At 32.4% G+C, this 11,103-nt stretch overlaps 1 long non-coding RNA gene across 1 annotated transcript; it reads right to left on the bottom strand.

Moving 5' to 3' along the window:
* Positions 1-2,710: 2,710 nt before the first annotated feature.
* On the bottom strand, positions 2,711-5,080 carry LOC147549014 (uncharacterized). The gene is made up of 2 exons (XR_015238970.1): positions 4,337-5,080; positions 2,711-3,220 (listed from the first exon to the last, which is right to left on the bottom strand). It is a non-coding gene; the product is annotated as an uncharacterized LOC147549014 (long non-coding RNA).
* Positions 5,081-11,103: the final 6,023 nt, after the last annotated feature.

Here is an 11,103-nt window from a genome sequence, read left to right as displayed (position 1 = left end):
CATACATCTTGTTCCGGGGCTGGAAGTGGTTACATATTTCAGCTTGTTGAGAAAGCGAGGGCGGACCTCTTCCTCCAGGGCTGGAAGTGCTTCTTTACTTTGGTGTTGCTTCGAGGTGCCCGAAGATAAATGGGTTGGGCCCATTAGCCATTAATTCATGAGCTTGGTCACCGAGTAAGCCCATTAACCGTGAATTTCTTAGGTCACTCTTGTGACGTATTTTGGCCCATACACAAATGCAATGCTTTGCCATTCCCAAAGGCATAAGCAATAGCATAGAGTCCCTTCAAAGGACTTTCTGGTGGGGAAAATCCAAAACCTTCCATACGATCATCTGGTCCTCCATTTGTCGGACGCGCAAACTTGGAAGTCTGGGTTTTCGTCTTCCTAGTCTTGATAATCAAGCTTTTCTCAGCAAACTTATTTGGCGTATGATCAACAACTCCAAATTGATACGGGTCCAGCTATTCAAAGCCAAATATTTCCCTAAACTTCCTAAACCAAACAGTCCAAAATCAAACCATTCTTGACCCTGGAAATCAATTAGCAAACATTATGATCAGGTTGCCAGCTTAATTTTTTGGGATATTAATAAAGGTACTAACATTAACATCTGGTATGATTATTGAATTCCAGACAACCCACCCCCCATCACCAACCATAACGGTTCAAACATTACGTGGGTAGCCCAACTTATCACCAATAACTCTTGGAACCGTGATATGATTACAAACTGCTTTAATACTGACATCTGTAATGCAATTCTAAGTATAAACCTGCAGATTAAGATGGAGGACACAGCTCGATGGACTCTCACCAAAGCAGGTAACTTTACGATCAAATCTATGTATAGATACTTGAGAACCAATAACTATGGGTACGATACGCTAGAATGGTCTTTTATCTGGAAGTTAAATACTACACCCCGCATCAAACTATTCTTATGGAAATGTTGTGCCAATAGCCTCCCAGTTAGAGACAAAATAGGCAAATACATTGGCAATATTTTTCAATGTATTAATTGCAACGAATCCGAAACGATAGACCATGCTCTTATTCATTGTCACTATGCTAGAGTCATATGGTTTCACTTTCATTTAAGATCAGATCAACTTACTACTGTTAAACATTGGATATTACAATGGAAAAATCTAGAAGACGAGATAACTAATTTATACACTAAAATATTATGGTTTATATGGAAAGCTAGATGTGAAAACTGTTTCTCCCCGCAAAAACAATCTCCTACGCAGATAATCAACCGAATCACCTTGACGTCAACCACACCACCCAAAATTGTATCGTCTACTAATGTAATGAGATCTGTCCAACAAAGGCAACAACAATGGAGACCTCCATCGAAACCATATTTAAAAATTAATGTTGACGCCTCCTTCACTTCCCTCACAGAACCAGCAAGTATTGGTTGTATTATTCATAACGATAATTCCAGTTTTATTTCACTGTCAGAGGGCAAAATGCCGAAGAATGTGAATGTATAGCCATTCAACCTGGTATCTATTGGGCAATCCAACTACAAATCCAACATCTTCACATTGAAAGTGATAATCTTAATATCATCAGACATATAGAAGGCCAAAGTCAACCCATCCAATGGCAGGCCAAAAAGTACATCCATGAAATCCTCATGCTAAAGCAACAATTTGGAAAGATCATCTTCATCCATGTACCCAGACAATGCAACGCGAAGGCCGAGGCTCTCGCTAAATGGGGTCGTGAACATAGCCAAGCACGGATTTGGAATGATTTACACTCTTACGTTGCTTTCTTCTCTTAATGTAGTTTTTTCCTTTTTATTTCCCCTGTAATTTCAACAAAGAAATAATAATTTATATTTTACTCCCTCCTCCAGTAGTCTAAAAAGTATTTTTAAAAGTTGGCAAGCTTAAATTTTTTATGTTCCTCTCCTTCTTGTGTTTCTCTTACTTCCTCAAAGCAAAAAAAAAAAAATATTTTTAGAAACTGCCATGAATAGAGGAGTTCCTCGCGAATAGACTCTCTCAAACTTAATTTTCTTGAAATCTTCCATTGATTGAAGAATAAATCTTGATTTACTCCTCAAGAACATATCTCTATTCATGAGGAACTTATCTAGTTTGTTCATGACGAACAAATCGATCTATTCCTCAAGAATAAACCTTTAATCATGACGAAGAAATCCAACTCTGCTCATTAACGACAGACTTTTAAAATATTAACTTTAAGGGTCTCCATTAGAGAGAAGAGGAAAAAAAAGAAAAAGATAATAGGTAATATTAGGAAGAGAACGAAAATAAGATGACGATGGATATTAACTTTAAGGGTCTCATTAACGACAAACTTTTAAAATATTAACTTTAAGGGTCTCCATTAGAGAGAAGAGAAAAAAAGAGAAAGATAATAGGTAATATTAGAAAGAGAACGAAAATAAGATGACGATGGATATGAAAAGTTGGACGAGATAAATTAACAGAATAAAATAGAAATCCTTAAAGAAAAAACGAAAGGGGAATACAAATAAAGTTTTGTTTGACTCATTAAAATATATAAAAGGGGTCATTGACATTTTCCATAAATTACGAGATAGGCGGGAAACTGGTCATAAACTAGAGGTCGTGTGAAAAATAATCCAATATTATATCAAACTACTTTCTTGTTTTTGTTTTTCACTATTACTATATCACAACGACGATCACCATGGAGCCTCATATAACAACATTGACATTTTCCATAACAGATATTTCAAATTTTAGATCTATGAAAAAAGATACAACTGCAAATACACAAACAAAATAACAATTATATACAATGTTTGCCGAGATCAAACAAGTATATGTTACAATGAAGTTCATTTAGAAAATGGGTTGATTTTAGCATTTGAAAATGATATCTCGTCTCGATGATAAATATTAATTTCTTAAGGGTAGGCATAACCTTTATACTTTTCCCGAGTATTCTTGAAGGCGCAAATTGCAATACAATAGATTATCATGATAAAGACGATGATCGGAATGTTGGTAAGAGCTAAGTGCTTCCCTTCTTGATTTAGGCCTTCGAGTATAGCTCCTTTGCAGGTACGACAGTTGAAGCATAAGGTTTGCTGGTTGTTATTCCAAGTAGCACAGTCCCCAGTCAGACCTGCAGCAGATTTAGGGACTTGCCAAATAGTTGCATTTACATATTTGAAACCACATTCTATAGGAGGCATGCAACAAGCAGTCTGAAATAGGAAAAACACACACCACACACATGAATCTTGTAAGTAAAAGATGATATGATTTTCTAAGAACAGGCACACGTTATGATTTTTTTATAAACTTTTCATCGTTTATATTTTGCATATTATTTGACGAAATACTAATGGTTTTTTTCTTTATAAACACGACACATTTCTCGTGCTCATTCGTTTTTTCTCGAGCTCATTTGTTTTATCTAACACAAATGAATAACAATGTCTGCATAAGATATGTACCCTAAATCCTAATCATCATAGTTTTTCAAACCCCGTCTGACAATTAGTTTAATGAACCCTAAGAAATTGACAGACTTGTAGTCATATATTTTAAGATATATCAAATACATATCGATCTGGCAGGTGCAATACACCAATAAAGTGATCCGTTTTGCATCTAGGCCAAGGGGTGACACACATTTGCCTTATATACATCCGAACATACCTGTGTCCTAAACATAACTGATTCTAAACAAATATGAAATGCTCGGGAACAAGAAAAACTAGGTAGCTTATGGGCAGAAATTTTAGGTGGTTTTTGTCGTGATTCGTGCTTCCGATGATTTTGATCCCGTAAGCCATACAGTATTCCAGTCTAGAATCTGCCTAGTTTTTCTTGTTCCCTAGCATTACTCAACAAATTATAGGTTTGATCAAAAGAAGGAGGTAGTATTGCTCTTTTACATATCACCAATTTCGTATAAGAACTTGTTACGAAAACTTATCTTCGAAAATCGGATGTTAAAAGAAAAATAAACTCTACTCAGCAAAATATCGTTGGCCTCAGGTCCATATTTAGAACAACATACCAAGAAATTCAGTATACTAATGGTTAAGTTTGTGGTTATCCAACTTAAAATCAATTGGCAATGAGGGATTAGACACATGAGAGGGGCAATCTTGCAACCAATCTAGCAACAATTGGCAACCAATTGTTTTTGGATGACTTCATAACTTGGCACATAATGCCTTCTTGAACCATGCTACTGAATTTTGGGATCGTTTTAACCTCCCAAGTTGTATTGCTACTTGAACTTTATGAATGAAGTATATCTTCTTTTTTCAAAAAAAAAAAAAACAATAATAAATTGAGAAAAATATAACCTGTAAAAAGTTTTCAGTTAATGTGTGATTAAGAAGGCCATGGCAAAGATCGGAACCAACAGCACAACTCTTGACCTTGTCCCAGTTATGGCTATCAAGAACAAGATTTCTCATCCATGGAGAGTAATCATTCATCTGTTTTTCATTTCCAAAATCAGGAATAACCAGACCTTCATGGGGTACTTTACTTCGCGTAACCACGAATCCAAAGATGGTGAAACAAAAGAGCCCAATCATGAGGATTAACATAAGAGCCATATAAATCCGCAACAGAGATATTACTTTGCAGCAAGACCCAACCAAACCTAAGAACGAAATAATGAATATGAAAATTGAAAAAGCCAGAAAAGGTTTTTCAAATGTTATAATACATTCATCTTCTGCTCTTCCTCCTAATGCTGATCGATGTGATGTTAGAACTATTGCTAGAGCTAATATTGGTATTGAGATTATAAACGATAATAGGTTTATGAGTCCAATACAGTTGTTACTTGTACGACCCATACTCTGTTGTGGATCAAGTTTCTTTATCTACCCTACCTTAATTAAGAGTTATATTCTTTTCTCTTCTCTCTCAAGAATATTCACAGAAACTTTCTCTGCTGAATTCCTTTGTTAGAGAGAGAGAGAGAGAGAGAGAGAGAAAAAAAAAGAAAAGAGACAACGATTAGATTTTTGCCCAGTACCAGAATGTATGCAACTACTAATTGAAGTTTTTTTTCATCTTCAAAGATTGTAAAGCATTGAGAGAGATAAAGAGAAAAACTATATTAAACCATTAAAAGCGAGAGGGGTGGTCGTCCGTTGTTACAAGAAAGTACCATAACCGTGTAATTATTTAGGGGTCCGTTTGATTCTGTGAAAACATGGATGTGAAAATGATTTTCATTCTAACGGGAAAGAAAGACAAAATTTTGACATGTGAAATGATGTTGAAGTGTTCGATAACAAAAAGTCTATCAAACGTGATAGAATGACCGCCACGAATCTCGGCGAGATGACGTGTCGGGCTAAGATTTAGAGAGAGAAATTTTTTACTTTCTCTCTCTAGATCATGGTCCGACACGTCATTTGGGCGGGATTCGTGTCGGGCATAGCGTCATTCCAAAGTCTATTTGAGCCGAAATGCAGTCTGTTGAGTTCGATCTGCTGACGTGCCATGTCAGCAAATTGGACAAGTTGGCATAAAAATCGAAATTTGAGTTAAGTCCCTGAATTATTGCTTAGAAAGTAAGCTATAGATTAGATTTCTAAGGAGTGCCTTTAAGAAGCAAGATATTTGTTGGTTTTTAATGGGGTGCCCTTAGAATGTTGTGAATTTGTCTTTGGGAAATTTTAAATGCACTCACCATTTTTGTTATATACACTCACATTTAAGGTAATTTTTGTTGAAGTCAAAGGAGATGTGAGTGCGGTAGGTAAAAATGGTAAGTGTATATAACATTTCTCTTTGTCTTTCTCTCTTGTACTGTTCCTCCTTTTGTAGTGACGAATTCTGTATATGTTCCTAAGAAAAGGAATTTGTCCATTTTTCGAGGTCTCAAAGGGGTGTGGAAACACATAAGAACTCTTGCATGGAAATTGAAAAAAGCATCTTCCCAAATCTCATCTTCCTCGTCTTCCCCTTTTCGTGAACAATATCCCCATCTCAAAATCAGGAATCTCGTCTCGTTGTCTTCTCTCATTTCTTCCGCTCTTTTACTCTCTCAGTTAAGAACAAGACTGGAGCACAAATGGGATTGGGTTTTCTTCATGAATTAGTTAGGGTTCATAGAAACTAGGGTTTCTATTTTCACTTCTTATTTGCTACTATTAGTTGTGTTGTAGCTAATCTAGGGATCGTAGAATCAATTATGTGAATACTTAAATCAATATGTTGTAGAAAAACTAGGGTTCATAGAATCAATTGTGTTGCAGAGAAATTCCAAGTCATCATTTTGCCCATCAATATTCTTTTAATCTTGAGATGATTCTTGATCTTTATAAGAAATCAAATTAGATTAAGAGAGATGAGATAGAGAGAGAATGCAAGAGAGATCGATAATTATTTGTGTTTTCTTCTTGGATTTTATGGAGAGAAAGGAAGAAGAAGAGAGGAGTCGGCCAAAGGGAAAACGAGAGCGAGAGTTCTTCGGGAGGAAAGAGGGCGCAAAATAATTTGAGTGGGGAAACGATTTTCCCACCTTTTTATAGTAAAATATTTCCGACGATTTTCTAACAATTTTTTCCGGTAAAAAGCGATTTTCTTACCTTTTTAAATCCAATCAAACCATAAATTTTTTTTTCCTTTTTACGAAAATGGGTTCTCCAATACTGTTTTCACACTTACCCGATGGAACCTATAGAGTTGATCATTTTTATGTTTTTCTTGTGAAAAAGAATGCTACTAAACACAATTCTATTTTTACTCAAAAAATCTAATGAAATGGTGTCCCAATTGGGAGATGAGTCTTAGGTCCAAAATCACAGAGAAATTAAATCCATTAAGAGTAATTTACATGTCTAACCTCTCTTTCTTCTACTATTACCTAACTTATCCCAGGTTAAATAAAATTACCTATATTAGAAGATACAAATGTCTTTTCAGGTTAATGAAAATAATTCCTCAATAAGAAGTTTTCATCCCTACAAAAAGTTGTCTTATTCTTTTAAATGAATGTTTCCATAATCTTTTTACCCAAAAAAAATCTATTATAACTCTCTCATCTTCAGTTCACCGAGAGAAAACCTAGAGAAGTCGCAGAGAAAAATCATCCACGCTTTTTAGTTTTCACCTAGAGAAAACCTGAAATAGCATGTTGCTCAATGGATTAATTTTTTTTTTTACCATATTCTCGTTGTTTTTTCAGTGATAGATTGTTGCACCGTGCATGGTTTTGTTATTCTTATTTTTGAAGGTAGGATATCAATATTTTTCTTCAAAAAAAATCTTTCAGATCTTGTCCAACTGTTTCTTCTCTACAATCTTGTTTTCTTCAGAAAATTTACATGAAAAGTAATTAGATATTTTACAAACATTTTGTATGTTATCATAGAATTTTCTTGATTCTAACAGCATATTTACTTTTTATAATTTTCTGACTTACCTAGAAAATCATTTACGCTTTTTGTAATTTTGTATGAGCAAGTTTGTATATGCACTGGCAACACCCTCAAATTTGTTTTAGCATTTTTGATTTTTCATAAATTGTGGAAATTTTATCAACACTTTCTAAACTCTGACAAAATATATAATATTTTACAAACATTACAACGTTACTCTCAAAATGACTTTATCAGTAATAGAACTGTACAGATTTTCCGTAAAGTTTTACATTTCGGCTTTTTTTCTTTATTTTATTTTATCAATCTACGAATTACAAATACTTTTTTGAACACTAATATATTTTACAAATTTACTGACGAGATTGTGGAAGATTGTGGTTGTATGTGATTTTGCACGTAGATGAATTTGTGGTTGAATATAACTATAAGCATTTTTCACACGGAATATTAGCAAAAGATTTAACAATACAAGCGCAAAGGAAGAGGGTTGAATTAACTTGGTTGTTACTGATCAATTGAAGGATAAATGGAAAAAGTCTTTCAATTATTAGTTCTTCTAATGGATTATGTTGTAATGAGTTTCTCTTAATTTTAATTACTCTAAATTTTAGTACAAAATCGTGAAATACGTTAAAAATGTTGAGTGTTAATGAAAAATGCTAGAATATATCACAGAAATGTTAGAAATATCACAACGATGTCGGTAATATTTTTTTTATTATCTTTGAGTATATCCATATAATGCTTGTTCGATATGGGTGAATATAGGACCAATGTAAAAGAAAAAGAAATGTAAGAGGCAGTAGAATTTTGTTCTAACATCTATTTCATGATCGGGTAACATGTTTATTTACATTATTTACATAATAAACAAATATTAAATGATACGAAAGCATTTATGTAAAAGAATAAAAATGTAAAACTTTGCAAGAAATCTATATACTTGTATTGTAGTTAAATCTAACTTATTTATGTTTTTAAAAATATGATGGATTCTTCAGAATTCAGAATATGTTTGTAGAGTTGTCAAAATATATGCTAAATCAAAGAAATGCTACAAGAAAATTAATGACTTTTTTTTAATAACGCATATTATGCTGTTAGAATCAATAAAATGCTACAGGAATATTGAAAATGTCAGCAAAATGTATATCAGTGTACATGCATTTGAATGAAAACAAGATTAAATTTATTCTAAGATATAATTATGTTGTTAAAATTAGTAAAATACCTGGAAACAAGATAGAATTTATAAATTTGTAGCTTTTTTTTGTACTAGTTGAGTAATGACCAAGAGCATCTCGGAAGGCTTAGACCTCACCCTCAAACTCTTGACCGACGTGGGTGAAAATTGGACCTCATACATTTGCCTTAGTTATTTTCCATTTAAGGTAACAATTATAAGAATTTGCGTCATTGAAATCCATTCAATGGTTGAATAACTGTCCATAAAAATGTAAAAACATTACGTGTAATAAGAATAAAAAATATTTTAGAAAAATGTTTAAAATGTTGTTAACCTAATTTAAGTAATACAGGAGAATCAAATAAATGCTGGAGAAATGTTAAAATTTTAGTTAAGATAATGTAAGTAAGTCAAAAAAATATATGATACATCATTATGTTGTTGTTTCGTCGATTCATCACCTAAGTTAAAAACTTAAAAGTATTTTTGAGTGTAAGTATATAATTATGTTTTTAAAAGGCTAGAAAAAAAATTTAAAATTCTGTTATATCTAAGAATGTTGTTAGAATGAATAAGATGCTAGATAAATAATCAAACTTTTATTCACCTACTCCAACTAATTCATAACATATGGTACGCATATTATGTTAATAGAATCAATAAAATGTTAGAAAAATGTGACAAAATAAATACCAGTTTACACTATGTTCTTTATGAAAAATAAGATTGCAATGATAGAATATTCAACTTCTTTTCTTAAGAAAAAAAATGATAAAAAATGTTACATTTAAGTATGTTGTTAGAATTAATTAAATGTTTTACGAAGATTCAAAATTTAATCAACTTATATATAATTTTCATAATGGTTTTCGAGACTAAATAGATAATTGTGATATAAACATTGTAAGAACATAGAGATAGGGAAGATAATTTCATTTTTAGGACAAGAACGACTTATTTGGTATGTTGGTCTTGATAACTATAAATTTTGGATATATAAATATTGAGAATAAATTTTGACAAAAAGAAAATTTATGGAAAAAGTATATTTATTAACTCAACCACAAGAAACCTTTGGTTTACTATAAGTTCAAATATATTTATATATAATAAAACAGAAGGGAAAACGATGACTGAGACAAACATCCTTTTTTAATAAAGGATATTGTCTAGAAGCCCTTCTCAAAATTTAAAATATAGCCCTTCTTAGAAATAAAGTTACTTATTTAAAAAATAATAATTTTTTCCTTCTTAGAAATAAAAATTCTAATTTAAGAAAAAAAGAAACAACATAAATTTCAATGGTTAAAAAAAGAAATTAAAATCTCTCTCTCAATAAAATAATAACTAATTTAAGAGAAAATAAACAAACAAATAATACAAAAAAATAATAACTAATAAAACTCTCTCTCTCTCAATAAAATAATAAATAATTAAAATCTATTTCTCAAGTGTCCGTGCCCTAGGGCACAGGGTACACCCTAGTATATTTATAAAATGGCAACAATGGGAGAAAATGAATGGCTTGAAGCATGGGACCCACCAAAAAATACACTTTTAGACTTATTTTCCATTATAGTATTTATTGATTTAGGAGTGGATATATGACTAATTACCCGCTCTATTTTGGACCTTAGAACTACTAACCAACACCCAAAAGAAAAAAAGCTAAATATAACCCAATGTATGTACTAAAGCTTTGGTTTAAAAGTGGACTTATTCTACAGAAGAATAAGTTTTGGTCGTAAACTATGAGTTAATTCCGACCATTTGATGCAAAATAATGTGAGGCGTCGATACTAGAACTAACAGTATTGAAAAATTGACAGTAACATCCGTTAGTCTCCGTTAACTTTGGATGGAAAGTTAAGTTAAAAAGTTAGTTTTTGTTATCTTTGGATGGAAAATTAAGTCAAAGTTAGTCAATGCACCAAACTAAAAAAAAAAAATCAAATTTATGCTCCAAACTCATCACTTGGAACATTACTTTGCCCCTTTTGCAAAATATCCCTTTCTTTTATTACATCAAATCTCATCTTCTTGTTTCCTCTCGCCTTTGTCTTTTTATGAGGGTGTAACCCGTGCCCTATGGCACGAACAACACTTTTGAACGATATGCGGAGAATCTGCATTTTTTTCTTTCCTACTGACATTGCAAATTGACACCAAAAATAAGAAAAAAAAAATAGTAGTGTTCAATTAGATCTCCAAATAAAATAAATAACATTAATGGTTACATTCAGTGCAACATTAGTAACCCATCTCTTAATCTTTTCTCTGTAAGGGATTTAAAGTTTAAAGTGCAACTTTAGGAATAAGCTCAAAGTTAATTTTGTTAAAAAAAAGTCAAAATCAATTCATTAACTCTATTATTATTGCGGGTAACATTGAACGTTATAGACACCACCATGCATATCTTCATCCTCTTCATATGCTTCTGGAGCTTGAGTTTGGTTCCTCCTCATCTATTCCTCAATAATCACAATTTCTCCAGGATTGGTCTTGATGAGAAGTTGCATACCATCCAAACAAGTCA

This window comes from Eschscholzia californica, unplaced genomic scaffold, assembly GCF_041429995.1.
Source record: "Eschscholzia californica isolate CP2 unplaced genomic scaffold, dmEscCali1.0.p SCAF_3, whole genome shotgun sequence".
NCBI classification, from domain to species: domain Eukaryota; kingdom Viridiplantae; phylum Streptophyta; class Magnoliopsida; order Ranunculales; family Papaveraceae; genus Eschscholzia; species Eschscholzia californica.
Note: the sequence above shows the minus strand (reverse complement) of the source record. Positions and strands in the feature narration are given on the sequence as shown.